The sequence below is a fragment of the Nicotiana tabacum genome, chromosome 12, assembly GCF_000715075.1.
Source record: "Nicotiana tabacum cultivar K326 chromosome 12, ASM71507v2, whole genome shotgun sequence".
In the NCBI taxonomy this organism is placed as follows: Eukaryota; Viridiplantae; Streptophyta; class Magnoliopsida; order Solanales; family Solanaceae; genus Nicotiana; species Nicotiana tabacum.
Window position 1 is genome coordinate 113828263 of NC_134091.1, and position 17895 is coordinate 113846157.

General features: G+C 37.4%; 2 long non-coding RNA genes across 2 annotated transcripts; both read left to right on the top strand.

Annotated features, from left to right (window-relative positions):
- The first annotated feature begins 3383 nt into the window (after positions 1 to 3383).
- On the top strand, positions 3384 to 4063 carry LOC107791879 (uncharacterized). Its single transcript, XR_001649360.2, has 3 exons — positions 3384 to 3499; positions 3603 to 3688; positions 3771 to 4063. It is a non-coding gene; the product is annotated as an uncharacterized LOC107791879 (long non-coding RNA).
- A 12782-nt stretch (positions 4064 to 16845) lies between these two features.
- LOC107791878 (uncharacterized) lies at positions 16846 to 17341 on the top strand. Its single transcript, XR_012697454.1, has 3 exons — positions 16846 to 16929; positions 17035 to 17120; positions 17203 to 17341. It is a non-coding gene; the product is annotated as an uncharacterized LOC107791878 (long non-coding RNA).
- The last annotated feature ends 554 nt before the right edge of the window (positions 17342 to 17895 follow it).

Here is a 17895-nt window from a genome sequence, read left to right on the forward strand (position 1 = left end):
CACCTCACGTACAGCTGAGACTAGTACCAAAATCTGCACAAGAAGTGCAGAGTATAGTATGAGTATAACCGAACTAATTTACTCCGTAAGTGTCGAGCCTAACCTCGACGAGGTAGTAAAGAGGCTATGACAGGACACCCACGTAATTAAACTTGTACAACGAAGATATACGTGCAACAAAACAACAAATAAAGATTAAACACGTACGATTGGGAGAAGACATGTGAAAGGGGGTATAAGATATGATAACTACAACAGGAAATGACAACATGAGACAGTCAAATAAGCCATCAACCAACTAAAACGGATAAACATAATGAATAAAGATGACACGACTTCACCCATCATGCTTGTACTCTCAACCTCACTATGAAATAATAATAATGGCACGACATCACCCTTCGTGCTTTTACTTTCAACCTCACTATGAAATAATAATAATGGCACGGCATCACCCTTCATGCTTTTATTTTTAACTCTCAATGAAATAATAATAATGGCACGACATCACCCTTCGTGCTTTAACTCTCCTTCTCACCATGTATTAATCAATAAATGAAGCAATAATCGGCGAGGCATCACCCTTCATACTTTAACACTCTCCCTTACCATGTAGCAATGAATATAAACATTTTGGAGATAGAATAAGCAAGAATAAACTTTACGTCAACAACGGTTCCAAAATACCGAACCTTAACTTCCAAAAATATCCAATCCTCACAAATAGTTCATAGATGCGGAAAGAGCGATCAATTAAGTAATAAACTAGTCTAAGCATGGATATCGTAATTAAAGAAGGCAATAAATTACAAGGAAACAAGTCTCACCCATATGCTTTAACCCAACAATAACGCATAGGTACACATCACCTCACATATACGCTGTATACACATATTTAAACACGTAGCAAATATGAAAACAAGTCCTAATCCCTCAAGTCAAGGTTAACCACAACACTTACCTAGCTCTGCAATCGACTCAAAGTCCAACCATGGCATTGCTTTTCGAACAAACCTCCGAACCAACTAGATCTAGCAAATTATTAACCAAACAATTCAAAATAAGCCTTAGGATCTACCCACAAATGAAAGAGGTTAAGTTTAGGTCATTATTGAAAAAGTCAACAAAAGTCAACCCCGGGCTAGCATGGTCAAAACATCAAAATTCGAACCAAAACCTGATTACCCATTCACCCCAAGCCCGATTATGTAATTTGTTTCGAAAATCGACTACAATTCGAGGTCTAAATTCCAATTTTACAAAAATCCCTAATTCTACCTAAATTCCCAATTTCTACCATAAAAATCCTAGATTTAAGGTTGAAATCTTATGAAATGTAGTGGGTAATTGAAAGGAAGTAGGTTAGAGTCACTTACCAATGAATTGAGGAAAAGATTCTATTGGGAAAATCGCCTCTAAGGTTTTTAGGGTTGAAACTTTGAAAGAATGAACCAAAATCCCGTCTAACTCAGCTTTTGACCAGGTGCACTAGGGTTCGCAATTGCGAACCCCACAAATGCGAAACAACCCATACCTCTGCTATCATCGCATTTGTGATGATTTGTTCGCAAATGCAAACTGGGCCTTACCGCAAAGGCAACAGAGTACTCGCAAATGCGAGAAACTAGTCCCCCAGTCCATGCTCACAAATGCGAGATATTCAACAGAAACCAGAAGCAAAAAGACATCAGCTATGATTCTAACTCCAACTTCACTCTGTAGCCTATCCGAAACTCACCCGAGCCCTAGGGGATCCAAACCAATCATGCACACAAGTCCAAAAATATCATACAAACTCGCTCACAAGATCAAAACTCTAAAATACCACCTAGAACTATGAATCAGACACCAAAAAGAATAAAATTTTCAATGAAACTTAAGAATTTTCATTTTAACAACCGGACGTCCGAATCACGTCAAACCAACTCCGTTTTATACCGAATTTTGGAGGCAAGTCATAAATAGAGTAATAAACCTATACCAAGCTCCGGAACCAGAGTCCGGACCCGGTAACAACAAAGTTAAACTTCAGTCAAATTCATAAGTTCTCTAGACCTTTAAACTTCAAATTTTTAGCAAATTGCAATAACTCGAGCTAGGGACCTCCGAATTCGATCTCGCGCATACGCCCAAGTCCCAAGCACGATACGGACCCACCGAGACCATCAAAATACTGACCCAAGTCCATTTGCTCAAAACGTTGAACGAAATCAACTCAAATAAATTTTTTTTGTTTTGGCACGATTTCACATTTTAATTAGTTTTTCGCATAAAAGCTTTTCGAAAAAGACTCGGACTGTGCATGCGAGTCGAGGAAGGCTAAAAGGAGATATTTGAGGTTTCGAAACACAGAATTTAGGGGTTAAAGCTCTAGAAAAACTATCGGGTCATCATATGAGTTCACTGTTGGCTTGCCTAACGGCGACGTTGGGTGTCATCACGACCTATAGTGGATTTTGGGTCGTGACAATACGTTTGCCGTTTTAACAATATGTTCCATGAACATCACCCAACAGAAATATGGTGAATCAAATGTATATAATCACAACAACAATTAATGGTTTTTCCCCTTGAGACAATAAACTCAGTCATTGCAATACAACCAACAATGTTTAAACTGGGCAAGAGCACTGTCCCTAAAATTTGCAGAAAATAAAACCAAATCATTATTAACTTAGTTTATGTTAGTTCATCCATTTAACCTGAGCCCAACTTAACCTAGTTAGTATAACAAGAGTAAATGCTCTTTTATTTGGCAACAGACTAGGTTGTATGCTAAGGATCCTTTGTTATCACATTTAGCAAATTGTCTTGTATTGCCTTTACCATGAACTAAGCTCTAATATGAAATATGTAGACGTCACATATCAAAATTCTCCAAAACAAAACGGACTAAATTTACCCATTACTTTATGATTTAAAAGTATTCTGAGGTTGGAGCTCCGTGAAGCCAATAGAAAAATAATTTTTTTCCCTAACAACAAGGTAATGTTAAGCCAAAAATTTAATCAGGAGGAAACTTGTTCAATTTCCTATAATACAAACACAAATTTGAAATTTACCAGAGCTCTACTGCTCTCGTGACTCGTGAAAGAAGAGGTTTAAAAACAGTCATGTTTTCTTCATGAATGGTCCAAATGGTCCAAAAATGTGCAAACCTACTCTGCTGCTTCTTATAATGGATTGTCAATAGACACGTTTTCTCCAATAAAAAAAAACACTTATGTTATCACTCTATTGTGACAAATTTTTGGAGTAACTTGTCTGTTCCTAAAAAGACAGCCTTAAGGGTTTTGCCAATAGACACGTTTTTAACATTCTAAGTTTAAAAAAAAACATTTATTCTAGATAAACCTACCTACTATAGTAGTACTATATATGGTGACAAATTTTGGAGTACAATAATGCTCTATAAATATGAGGACGAAGCAAAAGGGAGTGGAGCCAACTAAAAAGTTATAAAGAGCATCATATCATACATAGCAATAAAAGAAAGATGGTAAGTTATTTCTCGTTGATATATTCTTACTCTTCTTGTGTTTAACAACTCATCAAATGTTAAGGAACCCTAATATATTGTTCTACATATTGTATTAAATCAGCAAGGCCAGTGGATAGCGGCAAGAGACCTTACAATTACATGGGTGAATAATCCTCAGTTCTGGATATGGAAAACTGTTGATCCTAAGTTTGTCTCTCTATCTCTCTCTAAATTTCATTAAAAAGAGAAATATATATTTTAATTACTTACATCTCAACATTTTGTACAGTATTGAAGTGGCGTAGCTTCGTAGCGTAAATTGGCTTGACATTTATGGAAAGATAGACACAAAAAATCTTATTCAAACGACTAGTTATGCAGTATATTTTCAACAACTTAGGAGAGGATGGTGAAGTCGAAATGAGGTTGATGGAAATCAATAACGCCACTTCGAAATCTGGCATCATTGTTAAGGGCTTCGACATTCGTCCAAATTAATTGGATAGATCTCTAGCCTTTCTATTCTGCATGTTGTTGTGTTTGTCTTTTCAGATTTTCTAATAAAATCTCTCTCTATGATAAGAGTGAGCGTGTTGTAAGTGTATGTGATCTATCCTTTTTACTAGTTAGGTTGGTGTACGGTCTTGGATCAATAATAATCTGTAATCAACCCCATACTCATGCAATGTAATCTGTAAAAAAAATAATTAATAATAATCTGTAAAGCTCTATCCAGAAACTTCAATATATGCACCATCTACAATTCAATTTGCAGAAATTTACACCTTCAAAAACTTCTTACCAGGGACAGAGCTATAATCTGGAGGAGATGATCGACCGAGTCCAGTAATTGTGGTCCAAACTCTATATTGCTCTTAAAAACTTTATTGAATACGTACATATTATTAATTTAGAGTCTAATAACTTAAGATGACTAAAATTCCAAACTCATAAGTTTCAAATCATGGCTTAATCCCTGCGTTCTTACATTGTGAAAATGAGTTCCCAACTCAGTATATGGTAAACTGCACTTCGAATTTGGCCAAAATAAATAAATAAATTGAACACGATTTTTCTTATTCAACGGCCCTTGCAATTTTCTTAGCTTTTCCTTTGGTTACAGTTGATCTTTAACTAGATAACTGGATAATTTGTTGTCGTAGCTTAAAGAAGCGTGAAGAGTTCGTATCTTCTGAACCATATACTACTTATACAATAATTTTCCTTCGCAATTCCGTTTGGTAATCAATTAACGGTTTGCATTCTCAATATTTCATCAAAAAGAAAAAAACATATTAGGTTGTTTCTAGTGGGCCTACAAAAATTTTAGGGGATTCGTACCGATTTCATAAAAATTGCATGAACACTAGCACACGAAAAATTTGAAATCAACCTAAATTCCTATGTTATGGCCCTAAAATGCCAAAAACAAATGAGAAACAGTCATTGCGAAGCAATTACTATTGTTCAATATATTATTTCTGATATGCCCGTAAACGTTTAGGCAATTCGGAGCTATTCCTGCGCTCTTACATTATGAAAATCAGTTCACAACTCATATGAAGTAAATTGCACTTCGAATTTGACCAAAATAAATAAATAAACTGAACCATATTTTTAAATTGAATTTCTCTTTTATGGACCTAAAATGCCAAAAACTGGGGAACGGTCATGGCGAAGCGATAACTATTTTTTATGAGGTCGTTTCTGATAGGCACAAAAAACTTTAGGCGATATGGAGCTCGTCGCCCATATTCATGAGGATGGCGTGGAAATTAGCACACAAAAAATTGGAACGGTCATGGAAAATCATGGCTATTGTTTAATAGATCAATTTTAATGGACCCCAAAAATTTTTAGGCGATTCAGAGCCCGTCACCTGAATTCATGAAGATGGCGTAAACATTATCACACGAAAAATTGGAAATCGTCATGGATTCCTTTTTATGGCCCTAAAGTGCCAAAAAAACGAGGAAAGATCATAGATAAGTGATAATTATTGTTCATTAAGTCATTTTTGATAAGCCCACAAAAGTTTAGGCGGTTCCGAGCCCGTCGCCCGAATTTATGAAGATGTCGTGGACATTAGCACACGAAACATTGAAAATCGTGATGGATTCCTATTTTGTGGCCCTAAAATACAAATAAATAAGGAACTGATTGTTCATTAGGTCGTTTTTATGAGCCCACAAAATTTCAAGCGATTCGGAACATGTCGCCCAGATTCATGAAAAATTGTAAACACTAGCACACGAAAATCAGAAATCATCCTGAATTCCTGTTTTATGGCCCTAAAACGGAAAAAACGAAAAATAGTCATAGAGAAGCAATGAGAATTGTTTATTAGGTCGTTTCTGATGGTCCCACATAATTTTAGGCGGTTCGGGAACGGTCACCTGAATTTAGGAAGATGGCGTGGGCATTAGCACACGAAAAATCAGAAATCGTGTCGAATTCCTAATTTATGATCCTAAAACGCCAAAAAATGAGTAAAAATATAGAGAAGCAATGATTATTGCTCAATAGGTCGTTTCTGATGGGACCACAAAATTAGGGTAGTGTCACGACCCCAATTTCCCTCTGTGGGATATCGTGATGACACCTAGTCTTTAATATTAGGTAAGCCTAACACTTACTGAATTAATGGCAAAATTCAACCAACAACTATTAAATATAAAACAGAAATTTCTATACAAAACAAAAAATCATAAAACCGGTAGTACAAGTCATAAGCTCTACTGAGTTCGATAAAAAATCTCTAAGTATAAATATTCCGGAATAGAAATAAACTGTACAAAAATAACTTCCGAAGGTGACTCTGAGGCCTGTGAATGCGACGACAGGTGTACCTTGAATTCTCAACAGCACTTTTTGATCCGCTATCTAACAACCAACAGACTCCGAAGCACCTAAATCTGTACAAAAATGTGCGTAAGTATAGAATGAGTATACCGCGGTCGGTACCCAGTGAGTATCAAGACAAACCTTGGTGGAGTAGTTACGAGGTACAAGTCAAGACACTCATTAGACAAAATAACATATGCAGTATAAAATTATAAAACTAATAACGGAAAGCGAAAATGAGTAAATGTCAATAAGAACCAATAAGTGATATAATGAGTAAAGCAATAAGAACACCATGAAGTATCATTAAAACCAAATATGGAAACACAAAGGACAATCAATTAATCAAGCCGTTCGAACACAAGTTTCACAACGAAATCACTCTGTGCTACTTCATCTCATAGTCACAAGTCATAGGTCTCAACCCACCATTATATACTCACGGCACCTCATGCCCACATCTCGCATCATAATAGCACGGACAACTAACGTGCCAAAATCTCAATCCGCCCGGCATGATGATAAATTCACATTCACAATCCGCCCGACATGGTCACAGGCTCACAATTCGCGCGATATGATTTCAGGCTAACAAATCACAATCCACCTGGCATGGGCAAAGGCTCAATATCAACATGAAAACAGATAATACAAGAACACATGAGAATGAGTAATAAATGTCAAGTTTCATACTCCTAAGCTAGTATAAGTGGCATACTATGGTGTATGCTTGTGTGAGTGCACTAGTGTAGTCCAAGTCATCAAGTAATATCAAAGACATCGAATATCTTATCAAAACAACAAAGCAAGTCATGCGAGGTGTATGACAAATACAAGGAAAAGTACACCATCACACGAAAATCACCAAACACAATGTCTCCAACTATCACACATCATCTCTGACAATGCCACCCTCATCTCTCTTATAACCACACGTATTACTCCGTATAATAACCACCTTTATCTCTCATATATCTACCCATATCACTCTGTATAATAGCCACCCATATCATCGCTAGGACAATAATAAAATAGCCAGCCGTATCACTTCATATTTTCAACAACAGTGAGATGCTACCCTTATACTCTGCATAACAACAACCAAACCACACAACAATTCACATGTGCTATCATCACAACAACACAACATATCAACTCGTATCACAAGTGCCCGTAGACCACAACCTTTCCAAAGATTCAACGATATCAATATTTTTACTGCAAATAGCTCGCGGCTCAGCACAACGTATATAGAGTCTCAATAAAAACATAATGAACAGAAAAGTAACTTAACAACCCATACAACTTCAATTAGAATAGATTAATGAATCTCGATAACTTCAATTCTAATTAATTATTTAAGGATAACCTTGATAGTGAATGTACTTCCATGAAATGGCAAACTTCAGACTATGAATTAGGCTAACAATTTAGGAGATAGAATGAACTAGTACTACGTCTAAATACATTAGAACAACCCATTAATAAAGGATATCATGTGATGACAATTTCAATTTAGAGTAGCTCCACAATAAAAGAAATCTCATAATGACACAAAGTGATAACATCTCCAAATAAAGCATATAAGAGCAAACTCGGCAAGTAAAAAATGTGACACGTAACGACAACTTCCAATAAAGCATATGATAGTAGACATGACGAATAAAAGATATAACATGTGCTAACAATTCAAAATAAGTACATAAAAGATGCTTAGGAATCTAGACTGGTCAATTTCCACATATAGGCCCGAGTACGTACTCGTCACCTCGCGTACACGGATTTCACATGACACAAATAGCACAAACGATTTAAGTCCTAAGGGGTAATTCCTCCAGATAAAGTTAGGTAAGATACTTACCTCAAATAAGCTAGACCGATACTCTAAAATGACCTTCTTGTATGAAACAATCTCTAGACGGATCAAATCTAGCCAAAATAAATTAATATCATAAATAAAAACCATAAGAAATAATTCTAGATAATAAAGCTTTGATATTTAATGAAAACTAAAACGTCTACCCAAAAGGCCCGCACCTCGGAACATGATAAAATTCATTAAATCCTTACACCCATTCCGATACGAGTCCAACCATACCAAATTTATCCAATTCCAATATCAATTCATCCTTCAACTCATCATTTTATATTTTTGAAAGTTTTCACAAAAATTCCCATTTTTCTCCAATTCAAATTACTAATTTAATGATAAAAATAATTATGGAATCATGAAATATAATCAATTCCGGGTAAAGAACACTTAATCCAATCCAACACGTGAATAACCCCTCAAAAATCGCTCAAATCCGAGCTCTCTAACTCAAAAAGTGATAAAATAACAAAAGCCCTCGAAATAGAGTTCTTATAGTATGCCCTAGTGATTCCTCTTACTTGATCGCGGAATAACCCTCGCGATCAAGAAGAAATAAATGCTGCCCGGAAAAAATAAAGCTTCGCATTTGTGGCACACACCTCGCGAACGTGATGAATAATGACAACAGACTACACAAATGCACATAGAGACACGCGAAGGCAATGAGTAAAACACCACTAGCTCCCAGCTCCACTACGCGAACGAGCAGAGACGAGTGCGAACGCAGAAAAATGACTGCATACGCTTCACGAATGTATGACCATCATCGCGTCCGCGATGAACAAATCACTGATTTCCCAAAAACATTTCGCAATCGCGAAGAACAACAGGCACACAAGAAACCAGCAACTCTAAAGCATGAAGAAATGGCCTGTAGCCCATCCGAAACACACCCGAGGCCCCTATAACCTCGTCTAAACATACCAACAAGTTGCGTAACATAACGCAGACCTGCGCGAGGCCTTAAATCACATCAAACAACATTAAAACTATGAATCGCACATCAAATCGAACTTAATCAACTTTCAAATTCTACACCTCGCGCCGAATCATATCAAATTAACCTGGGATAACGTCAAGTTTTGCATGTAAGTTTCAAATGACACAACGAAGCTATACCAACTCCCGGAATCGAAATCTGAACCCGATATCAACAAATTCAACCTCCTATCAAACCTTTTAACCTTCCACGCATTCAACTCCGGTCAAACCTTTTCGCCAAAATGCATCAAATCAACCTACGAACCTCCAAATCTAAATCGAACACACATGCAAGTCATAATACATAATACGAAGTTGATCGAGACCATAAGCTGCCGAACGAGATGCTAATTCTCAAAATGACTGGTTGGGTCGTTACATCCTCCCCTTCTTAATGAAACATTCTTCCCTGAACGTGCCATGAACCGTTCCAAAGTCATCAAATCACTGAATGAACTTACCATACATTTAATTGCGGGTGATACCTGGTCACCCCAATCCACATAGGCCCGACAACACCATCTGACTGAAATTTCTCCTCTAACTCACACTAATAAGCCTTAGAATCAAAATGTTTCACCATCCAATAATTTTCCAAAGATCCAGTTCCCACATCAATACACGGTATAAACCTCAACCGGATGCAACAACTCATGCCTACACTCATAAGGTACAACCACACGACGTAACACATCACACATATGCCCATAACAATATCTCTGGCCACCAGAGCTGGCCATAATCAAATCCAACACCAGCAATTAACTACATATCAGTTGGAACCCTGTTCCAAACCTTCACAACACTGACAACGATGAAAGAAGCATTAATATCCCATAACCATTCACTCAAATCAACAAGTCACATTTAACACAACCTGGGCACACACCTCGCAAGTTAAAACCCAATAAGCATAACGCGAAAATGACTGCATATGCAAAGAGACACACGTGAGAGAACTATCAAACAAGCCCGACAGGCATAACTCTCTATTAGTACCATACTTATGAATCAATTCCACAAGGGTGGATAAAAGCATATGAACTAATCACAAGGATCTCATCCTAATATAACTCCACCACGACATGTAACCCAATACAAACATATCAAATCCAATAAAATGTGAGGATCCCATCCTCTGCTCGGAACCACAAGTAGAGTACACATCATACCAACAGAAAACGTCCACTAACTCAATTCCGCAAAACATAATCATGACACGTAACAGATTTCCCGTACCGGTAAAGCATCTAAATCACAAATCGTAATCAAACCATCTAGAAATCACATCAAAACCTACCGTAATGAGTAATAGAAAGTCACTTCTAGTCTCATAGCTTTCAATAGTGAACAATTCAAAACAATAGACACGGGCTACCACTATAGAATCTCCCAACAGGGGTAGACACATAAGTAGAGTAAAAAATCACGAAACTCACCCATATGTGAGGTAAGATAAGAGGACTCACCCCGATAAGCAAAACCAAGTCAAAATAAGAATGATGCTTATCTATAACAATCAAACCATACATGTATCAAGACCATCTGGTGCAGCGGCCTGAGCAATACCACGGAAAGCATATCAACGGGCCGGACCTCCCCCTCTAGGGCGCCCTCTACCTGCCTTTCCTCCACCCCTAACTGGCTGTGCAAGTGAAGCAGCAACTGGAACAGAGCCCGTAGCCTGAGTGCCCTGATAAAATCCGCCTCTCTCGAGTCTGGGACAATCTCTCACGATGTGCCTAGTATCGCCACACTCATAACAACCCCTCTACGGACGTGGCTGCTGCTACTGAGTCTATGCCGAATAACTGGAATTAGCGGTGTACAAATAAAATCGACAAACCCCACCAACCCGATAATCCGAGTCAAATCGAGAAAAAACCCCGATTATGGTTTGGTGTTGGAAAAATAAATCGACCATATTTCGTTTGGTTTTGTTTTAACTAAAAAAGGTCAAATCGAAACCAAACCAATGCGGGTTAATTATATGAATAAAAGTTTTAAATATATTTAATACATAAAATATTTATTGTAGTGTAGATTATAAATATTTCTTAAGCTTTTTCATAGTTTTATCTTTTAACGTTTGTTTCAAGCTAGGGCTTATAATTTTGGATGCTCCAATAAGTTTTATCGTCCATAAATGTTAGTAAGGCAAATAAATCCTAAACCAAAATCAAATCAATACTAATGTTAATAAAAGACATTCAATTCAATTGTACTATGAATGAAATTAGTGTTGGATATCTATTTTTTTAGTTTTTTCATGGTTTAGATAAAATGTATAGCTTATTTTTCTTTTAGTGGTCACTCATGTAAATAATAGTACTTATTAGTCGTAATTTTAAATTATGTTTATTTTCATTATGGCTTATTAATAATATTTATTTTATGCGATTTTATTAACTTTATTGTTGAATATTTTAGTATAATGTCATGACTCATCTCATATTTATGTTATTTTATTGAAAAATACCTTATATAGTCCTATCTTAGTAGGATTAAGGAAGTGTTTGGAGCTCAAAATTTATGTTTTGTGCTATGAAGACTTTATGGAAAAGAAACCCGAAAACCCGAAAAACTCAAGAAAAATCAAGATTTAAAATCCCAACTTTTATTAGTTTGGTTTGGTATTTAGATTTAATAACCCGATATAATTGGTTTGGTTTGGTAATTAGAAAATCTGAACCAACCTGACCTATGTACACCCCTAACTGGAATAACCGTTGTAGGAATCCCATGCCGATCACTGCTCCACATGAGTACCTTGACTAACTGGAGCAACACCAGTAGTCTGGAGTGTGGACTAAACAGGTCGACTGCCCGAGCCTCCACCATGATGGGCCATAACTGAAGAGTATAATCCTCTGCCATGTATCCTGAAGGGTCTGGGGAACAAATTCTCTCAAGAACAATTTTGAAAATGAAGTCCATGAAAGTGAAACTGCATCAGCTGGGCTACCCTCATCGTAAACCCGCCACCACTGATACGCTACCCTGACAACTGGAATGTAGTAAATTCAACCCCACTCCCCTCCACAATACCCATGGTGCAGAGAATACGATGACACTCCTCTAGAAAACCTTGTGCATCCTCTGAAGACAAAGCATTGAAAGTAGGAGGGTGATACTTCTTGAACCTCGCAAGTCTATGTTTCTCCTCCTCTAATGCCCCTGGCCTGACCTCAGGCTAAACCGGAATAACAGGTTGTACTGGCACCACACCTGTAACTCGACCAATGTGAGCCTGCTGCTATGGCGTATGGGCGGTGGGAGTCTAAGCTCATCCCCCAAACCTACGAAGTAGCTGGGGAAACAGAGATCAATCCCGCCCCAACCAATGTACCAACATGCTCAGGAACTTCGCTAAAACCTCCTGAAGTATAGGTTTAACAACAGGCGCCTCTTGTGCCTGTCCTCCAACAAGAACTACCGTGGCTCTTCAACTGCTGCTCTGACAAGTGCTCTAGTTGCGTCGTGTTCCCCTCCTCGGCCTCTACCTCAGCCCCGGCCTCTCGCGGCTCTATCAGGGGGTGTGGGTGTCTACTCAGCTGATCCGATAGCACATGTCCTCACCATATGTGAGAGAATAAAGATACAAAGGCTCAAACTTTAAAATCAACAAATCCGCACGACATGAATTAAAGAAGTGAAGATTTTTCCTAATAGTTTCGTAGCGTCTCAAAGATTAGTACATACGTCTCCGTACCGATCCATAAGACTCTACTAAACCCGCTTATGACCCGTAGCTCCTATTAACATAGATCTTTGATACCAACTTCTCACGATCCTAATTTTCATTTGTGGGATGTCGTGATGACACCAAGTCTTTAACACTAAGTAAGCCTAACAGTTACTGAATTGAGTCATAATCTCTATTGAGTTTACTAGAAAATCTATAAGTATAACTGTTCCAAAATAGAAATAAACTGTACAAAAATAATTTCCGAAGGTGACTCCGATGCCTGCGAACGCGACGGAGGGTGTACCTTGAAGTCTCCATTGCAATATCTGATCTGCTATCTAACAATCAACAGACTCTGAAGTAGCTACATCTGCACAAAAATGTGCAAAAGTGTAATATGAGTACACCACGGTTGGTACCCCAGTAAGTATCAAGACTAACCTCGGTGGAGTAGTAACGAGGTACAAGTCAAGACACTCACTAGACAAAATAGCATGTGTAGTATAGAAGTATAAAACTAATAACGGAAAGCGAAAATCGGTAAATGGAACCAAGAACCAACAAGTGATATAAATAGATAATCAATGAGAACACCATGAAGTATCATTAAAACCAACTAATGAAACACTAATGATCAGTTAATCAAGCAGTTGTAACACAAGTTTCGCAACGAAATCACTCTTTGGTACTTCATCTCATAGCCACAAGTCACGGGTCTCAACCCACCATCATATACTCACGACACTTCGTGCCCACATCTTGCATCACAACCGCATGGACAACTCATGTTCCAAAATCTTAGTCCGCCCGGCATGATTACAGGCCCACATTCACAATCTGCCCTGCATGGTCACAAGCTCACAATCACAATCCGCCTGGTATGATCTCAAGCTCACATCCACAATCTACCCGGTATGATCACAGGCTCACAAATCACAATCCGCCTGGCATGTTCAAAGGCTCAATATCAACATGGAAACAAATAACACAAGAACACATGGGCATGATAAATAAATGTCAAGTTTCATACTCCTGAGCTAGTATAAGTGGCATGCTATAGTGTATGCTTGTGCGAGTGTTCTACTACAGCCCAAGTCAAAAAGTAATATCAAAGACATTTAATAGCTCATCGAAACAACAAAGAAAGTCATCAAAGGTGTATGACAAACACCAGGAAAATCGAAACAACAAAGCAAGTCATGAAAGGCGTATGACAAACACCAGGAAAAACATACCAACACAATGTCTCCAACCATCACACATCATCCTTGACATTTCCACCGTTATCTCTGCTATAGCCACCCGTATCAATCTGTATAATAGCCACCCGTATCACTCCGCCCAGCCAATAATACAATAGCCACCCATATTACTCCGTACATTCAACAACAGTGAGATGCCACCCTTATGCCCTGCATAACAACAACGGTGAAATGCCACCCTTATACTCCATATAACAACAACGGTGAAATGCCACCCTTATACTCCGTATAACAACAAAGGTGAAATGCCACCCTTATACTCCGCATAACAATAACCAAACCACACAACAATTCCCATATGCTATCATCTCAAAAATACAACATATCAAATCGTATCACAAGTGTCCGTTGGCCACAACATTTCCGAAGATTCAACAATATCAATATTTTCACAACAAATAGCCCATGACTCAGCACAACGTATATAGAATCTCAATAGCAACAAAATGAATGGAAAAGTTACTCAACAAAGAACAACACTCCTTTTAAACAAAACTTCAATTAGAATAGATTAATGACTCTCGATAACTTCAATTCCAATTAATTGTTAAAGGATAACCTCGATAGTGAAAGTACTTCCATGAAATGGCAAACTTCAGACTCTAGTGTATGAATTAGGCTAACAATGAATGAGATGGCACGAACTAGTACTACATCTAAATGCATGAGAACAACCAGCAACAAAGGATATCATGTGATGACAATTTCAACTAAGAGTAGCTCCACAATAAAAAAATCACATAATGACACAAAGTGATAACAACTCCAAATAAATCATATAAGAGCAAACTCACCAAGTAAAGAATGTAACATGTAACGACAACTTCCAATAAAGCATGTGATAGTAGACATGACAAATAAAGGATATAACATGTTCTAACAATTTAAAATAAGTACATAAAAGATGCTTAAGAGTCTAAACCGGTCAATTTTCACATATAAGACCGAGTACGTACTCGTCACCTCGCGTACACTGCTTTCACATGACACAAATAGAAAATACGACTCAAGTCCTAAGGGATAGTTCCCCCACACAAAGTTAGGCAAGATACTTACCTCAAAGAAGCTACACCGATATTCTAAAATGACCTTCTCGTATGAAAAAACCTTCGAACGACTTAAATCTACCCAAAATAACTTAACGGGGTCACCTTTTCAGCAGCGAAGAAGATAAAAGTATCGATAACTCATAGTAAGAGGCTCTGGGAAGACGATATCAGATTCACGGACGAAGATGTGGACGGATTACTACTGTCGCACAATGACGCACTGATAATTTCTTTAAGTGTGTTAGATTTTAAAATTAAACGTGTTTTAGTGGATCCAAGAAGTTCAGCTAATATCATACAATGTAGAGTACTAGAGCAAGCTAAACTGACTGGAAGCATTATCCCGACAGTTAAACTAGTCGCCGGATTCAACCTCGCAAGCGTGACAACCCGGAGCGTGGAAAGTTGCCCGAAGGTCCCAAAGCATCAAGAGCGTTGTGCTCCAAAGTTGCACGTTATAGCTTCAAGAAAGGACAATTATACAGAAAATCCTTTCAAGGCCCGTTGGCCCGATGCTTAAGAGCATCAGAAGCTAACTATGTCATGAGATAAGTACACGAAGGGATATGCGGCAACCACTCAGGTGCAGATTCTTTGGTGCTAAAATTAGTTCGGGCAGGGTATCACTGGCCCCGTATGGAACAAGATGCTAAAGACTTGCATCACTAGTACGAAAATGTGAAAAGTGCATTTTAATACTACATTGTATACAACATTCTATACAGCATTTTAATATAATTTTATTCTCTCGCTTTTGATCTTATCATTGCTGTGCCCGAGAACCCTGTTCCCGGACACATCAGCTCTGTTGTTCCATCTACATTCTAAGGCTAAGTATTTTATATTTCATCAGTTATTTTATTACTTTTCGGATCAAATTAATTCACTTATCTAGAAACCACTAATAAAATCAACTGTACCGTTTTACGGATAAACAAGTTCATCCATTTAACCTGAGCCCAACTTAACCTAGTTAGTATAACAAGAATAAATGCTCTTTTATTTGGCAGCAGACTAGGATGTATGCTTAGGATCCTTTGTTGTCAAATTTAGCAAATTGTCTTGTATTGCCTTTACCATGAACTAAGCTCTAATATGAAATATGTAGACGTCACATATCAAAATTCTCCAAAACAAAACGGACTAAATTTACCCATTACTTTATGATTTAAAAGTATTCTGAGGTTGGAGCTCCGTGAAGCCAATAGAAAAATATTTTTTTTCCCTAACAACAAGGTAATGTTAAGCCAAAAATTTAATCGGGAGCAAACTTGTTCAATTTCCTATAATACAAACACAAATTTGAAATTTACCAGAGCTCTACTCCTCTCGTGACTCGTGAAAGAAGAGGTTTAATATCAGTCATGTTTTCTTCTTGAATGGTCCAAATGGTCCTAAAATGTGCAAACCTACTCTGCTGCTTCTAATAATGGATTGTCAATAGACACGTTTTCTCCAATAAAAAAAAACACTTATGTTATCACTCTATTGTGACAAATTTTTGGAGTAACTTGTCTGTTCCTAAAAAGACAACATTAAGGGTTTTGCCAATAGACACGTTTTTAACATTCAAGTTTTTTAAAAAAAACATTTATTCTAGTTAAACCTACCTACTATAGTAGTACTATATATGGTGACAAATTTTGGAGTCCAATAATGCTCTATAAATATGAGGACGAAGCAAAAGGGAGTGGAGCCAACTAAAAAGATATAAAGAGCATCATATCATACATAGCAATAAAAGAAAGATGGTAAGTTATTCTTCTCGTTGATATATTCTTACTCTTCTTGTGTTTAACAACTCATCAAATGTTAAGGAACCCTAATATATTGTTCTACATATTGTATTTAATCAGCAAGGCCAGTGGATAGCGGCAAGAGACCTTACAATTACATGGGTGAATAATCCTCAGTTCTGGACATGGAAAACTGTTGATCCTAAGTTTGTCTCTCTATCTCTCTCTAAATTTCATTAAAAAGAGAAATATATATTTTAATTACTTACATCTCAACATTTTGTACAGTATTGAAGTGGCGTAGCTTCGTAGCGTAAATTGGCTTGACATTTATGGAAAGATAGAGACAAAAAATCTTATTCAAACGACTAGTTATGCAGTATATTTAGTGTTCAAGTTAACAGATAACCCTCGTGGACTTGAACGATCCATTGCATCGCTAAGATTTGTGAAGGAGGTGGCAAAGGACGCACGCATTGAGGGTACCACTGTTTTCATCTCGAAGAAAAAGGAATTACCAGGAGAACTTGGCCGGTTTCCACATCTTCGAAGTGATGGCTGGTTAGAAATCAAGCTTGGTGAGTTTTTCAACAACTTAGGAGACGATGGTGAAGTCGAAATGAGGTTGATGGAAATCGTACTGATTTCATAAAGATTGCATGAACACTAGCACACGAAAAATTTGAAATCAACCTAAATTCCTATGTTATGCCCTAAAATGTCAAGAACAAATGAGAAACGGTCATTGCGAAGCAATTACTATTGTTAAATATATCATTTCTGATATGCCCATAAACGTTTAGGCGATTCAGAGCTATCCCTGCGCTCTTACATTATGAAAATCAGTTCACAACTCATATGAAGTAAATTGCACTTCGAATTTGACCAAAATAAATAAATAAATTGAACCATATTTTTAAATTGAATTTCTCTTTAATGGACCTAAAATGCCAAAAATTTGGGAACGGTCATGGCGAAGCG